The sequence below is a fragment of the Gossypium raimondii genome, chromosome 1 (assembly GCF_025698545.1).
Source record: "Gossypium raimondii isolate GPD5lz chromosome 1, ASM2569854v1, whole genome shotgun sequence".
NCBI lineage: Eukaryota > Viridiplantae > Streptophyta > Magnoliopsida > Malvales > Malvaceae > Gossypium > Gossypium raimondii.
Window position 1 is genome coordinate 41,600,793 of NC_068565.1, and position 4,889 is coordinate 41,605,681.

Below are 4,889 nucleotides of genomic sequence, written 5' to 3' on the forward strand. Positions count from 1 at the left end.
AATATGGGCATGGATTACGAAACCGAAATTGACACTGCAAAAAGTGGTCAACTCATTGGCTTTCTTCAAGATGCCTAACTTCCTTTTTTGAGACTAGATCTTCTAGCACTTCATTACCAATCTAAGAAAGAAGGTACAGCTTGCTTCCATTGTAAATGACCATGGTGGAAGAGCTAGTCTCAAGAAAGGAGGTTCGGACTATGGAAGAAAGTTAGTGAGCTTAGCAATCTTCGTAGAATCAAGGTCGACTTTATCATCTATAGCAGCTTCACAATGATTTCGGGATATGCTCATCACACGCAATAGTGCAACTACTACTCTAATACTTGTGTGACACCATAAATGAAGAAGGTGAAACTTGCATGGGTTATCAATGTAAGTTTTAGAAGAATCGGTCTAAAAAGAAAGAGGTTTGAGCTATTGAAGAAAATCGGAGAGTTGAGCATTCAATGCAGTTTCAAAGATGGTGTTATCATATATAGTCTGGAAAATAATGAACCAATGGTGTGGCCATTGCCCGACGAGGTACAATTGCTACATGAATTTTCACTAGAAATCCATGCATGTTTAATTATATTTGACTTCCAATGTTTTTTTTGGCGACTTATCCTTCTTCCCTTTACACTCTCTATAAATTTTATAGGGGTTGAAAAAGAGATTTTAGGTTGCTTTAATGAATTTTCCAATGAATCGTTTATATATTGATTGAGATAAGAGACGAGATTTAATGTCTGAGCTGGAATACTAAGTATTTCATGGCTAGCTTGAAGATTTTTTAAATTAATTCAACAATTATAGGTTAAAAAATCCATTTGTCCAGATTCTGTAGATTATGGTAGGATTTGTCACTATTATTCAATGCATGTTATTATATCATTTCTTTATATGGACTAGTTTACAAAGCTATATTTTTTTTCGAATAATTTGAATTTTGTGGTTGGTGGTGAGAAACTACAGTAGGCTCAAGAGGAACGCATTATGTTTTCATTCAAATAGTATGAGTTTTAGAATTCAAGATTTATTTGATTAGTTTAAGCAACTAGGGTTAAAAATTTAAAAAAATATATCAAAATGATTTTGAATAAACATGTTATTTGGTTTTAGTTCAATTTTCATAGAATTTAACTTTGTTTCATTTTGGTATTAATGAAAGCATTTAGTTTGATTTTTGGTGCATAAAATCATGTTTAAAGGACAACATTTGAGTTAAGGCCTATATTCGTAAAATTACAATTTACAAACATCGTAATTGTCACATCCCAAAAATTGGGTTAGTAGAATTGGGTTGGTGAACCTAGAGTTGTCACGCCCCCACTTTTAAGGTTATCGTTATACAGCTATTAATAAAATAAGTTTTTGATCTGATGGTTCAGTGATAGTGAAATTGTCCTTGAAACCAAGGTTCAAATCCTCTCTATCACATCATTTTTATTATTTTTCAAAGTTTGTTTCAAACCCTAAAAATTGTCACGCCTTGTTGTAAAAATAAATGTTGTAAAATTATTTAAAGGAAGAGCTATTGGCTTAATGGTTAAGAATGAATAAGGATATGATGTAATTGACTTATAAACTTGAGTTCAAATCCTTTCCCTAGCAATCCACGATCTGTACAAAAAACACGAACAATTGAATAAGCAAACTAAAACTTAAATTTGAGTTGAAAGTTTACTAAGAATGAAAAACCTAATCTAAAAAGTAAACTAAAACGAAGGGAAATAGTCCCTTTTAATGTCGAGAGCATTTCTATTTATAGAGTTCCTGTTTAAATGACCGCATTAGGCTTAATACAAATGACTAAACATGTTCGATTTAATTTGTGCAGAAAAAAACACCATTAGTCAATGACATCGAGGCAAGATACTCATTTCCTAGTCCAGGTTGGGTGTCAAGACATCACATGACTGGTGTCATGATATTGATGGCAGACTACTTCATTGGAGGGTTTGGAGTGGGTGTTACGACATCGGAGGCGTTCCACCGACTCCTTGGCCTGGATTGATGTCCTGTACACTTAATCAGTACCGTAGTCTTCCCTTATACCCGAATTGGCCTACAAGCTCATAAAACACTCCAAAAATTCTTATTTTATTACTTTCAACGAAAACCATAATAAAATGGAAAATACACTAAAACAATACAAAATGGCTAGAAAACAAGGTCACAAAATGTTAAAAAGGATTCAATTTGCCACAGCAAATTGTATTTTTAAGCCAACTCACGACTGCACCTTTTATTGCTATATAGCATGTGGCGATTACACCTCTGACTTTTAATCTGGGCATGGATTGTGAAACCAACATTGACACTTGAAAGAGTGGTCAACTCATTGGCTTTCTTCAAGATGCCTAACTTCTTTTTTTGAGACTAGATCTTTTAGCACTTCATTACCAATCCAAGAAATAAGGTACAGCTTGCTTCCATTGCAAATGACCGTGGTGGTAGAGCTAGTCTCAAGAAAAGAAGGTCGGACTATGGAAGAAAGTTAATGAGCTTAGCAATCTTCATAGAATTCAGGTCAATTTTATCATCCATAACAGCTTCACAATGAGTTGGCCATGTGCTCATCACACGCAATGGTGCAACGACTACTCTAATATTTGTGTGACACCATGAATGAAGAAGGTGAAACTTGCATAGATTATCAATGAGATTTTTTGAAGCATTGGTTGAAAAAAAAAAGAGGTTTGAGTTATTAAAGAAAATCAAATAGTTGAGCATTCAATGGAGTATCAAAGATGGTGTTATCGTATATAGCCTGAAAAATAATGAGCAAATGGTGTGGCCATCGCCTGACAAGGTACAATGACTACATGAATTTTCACTGGAAATCCATGGATGTTTAAGTCCCTTTGACTTCCATGGTTTTTTTTGGCGACTTATCCTTCTTCCCTTTACACTCTCTATATATTTCATAAGGGTTGAAGAAGATAGTTTAGGTTGCTTTAATGATTTTTCCAATGAACCGTTTATATATTGAAGGAGATAAGACAAGAGATTTAATGGATGAGCTGGAATACTAAGTATTTCATGGCTAGCTTGAAGATTTTTTAAATTAATTCAACAATTATAGGTTAAAAAAAATCCATTTGTCCAGATTTTGTAGATTATGGTAGGATTTGTCACTTTTATTCAATGCTTTTTCTAATAACTTTTCTGTGTATGGACTAGTTTACAGGGCTATATTTTGTTTCGAATAATTTGAATTTTGTGGTTGGTGGTAAGAAATTACAGTAGGCTCAAGAGGAATGCATTATGTTTTCATTCAAATAGTATGACTTTTAGAATTCAAGATTTAATTTGATTAGTTCAAGCAACTAAGGTTAAAAATTAAAATAAAAAACCAAAATGATTCTGAATAAACATGTTATTTGGGTTTAGTTCAATTTTTATAGAATTTAACTCGCTTTCATTTTGGTATTAATGAAAGCATTTAGTTCGATTTTTGGTGCATAAAATCATAATAACGTTTAAAGGACAACATTTAACAAGTCTAAAATTCAAATCTTACCACTTTTTCCTTTGCTAGGTTATAACATTGTTGAACCAAAAGAAAGGTCGAGCATTTCTAAAATCCACTTTCTTAAGAAAGTTAGTTAGCCATTCGAGTTAAGGCCTATATTCGTTAATATACAGTTTGCAAACAAGGTAATTGTCACATCCCAAAAATCGGGTTAGTAGAATAGGGTTGGTAACCCGAGAGTTGTCACGCCCCTGACTTTTAAGGTTATCATCGTACATCTATTAAATAAATAAATTTTTGATCCAATGGTTCAGTGATAGTGAAATTTTCCATGAAACCCAATTTGAAATCCCCTCCGTCACATCATTTTTGTTGTTTTTCAAAGTTGGCTTCAAACCTTAAAAAGTTTCACGCCTTGTTGTAAAAAAAAATGTGGTAAAATTATTTGAAGGATGAGCTACTGGCTTAGTGGTTAAGAATGAATAAGGATATAGTGTAATTGGCTTATAGACTTGAGTTCGAATCCTTTACATAGCAATCCACGATCCGTACAAAAAACACGAACAATTGAATAAGTAAACTAAAACTAAAACTAAGTTGAAAGTTTACTAAGAATGAAACACCTAATCTAAAAAGTAATCTAAAACGAAGGGAAATAGTCCCTTTTAATGTCCAGAGCATTTCTATTTATAGAGTTCATGTTTAAATGATCGCATTAGGCTTAATACAAATGACTAAACATGTTTGATTTAATTTGTGCAGACAAAAACACCCTTAGTGAATTAATTGGCCTCGTCGCAGCAGTGTTGCGACATCTTTAGGTCGACGTCACGACATTGAGGGCAAGACACTCATTTTCTAGTCCAGTTTGGATGTCGAGACATGACATGGCTGGTGTCAAGACATCACATGACTGGTGTCATGACATTGATGGCAGACTGTTTCATTGGAGGGTTTGGAGTGGGTGTTGCGACATCGGATGCGTTCCACCGGCTCCTTGGCCTGGATTGATGTCCTGCACACTTAATCAATACCGTAGACTTCCCTTATACCCGAATTGGCCTACAAGGTCATAAAAAATTTTAAAATTTATTATTTTATTACATTAAAAAAACCATACTAAAATGGAAAATACACTAAAACTATACATAATGGGTAGCAAACAAGGTCACAAAATGTTAAAAGGGATTCAATTTTCCACAACAAATTGTAACTTTAAACAAACTAAAGACTGCACCTTTTATTACTCATTAGCATGTGACAATTGCACCTCTGACTTGTAATCTGGGTATGGATTACGAAACTAACAATGACACTGCAAAGAGTGGTCAACTCATTGATGGTAGGTTGCTTCATTGGAGGGTTTGGAGTGGGTGTTGCGGCATCCAAGCTTGGTGTTGCGACATTGGAGGCATTCCACTGACTCCTT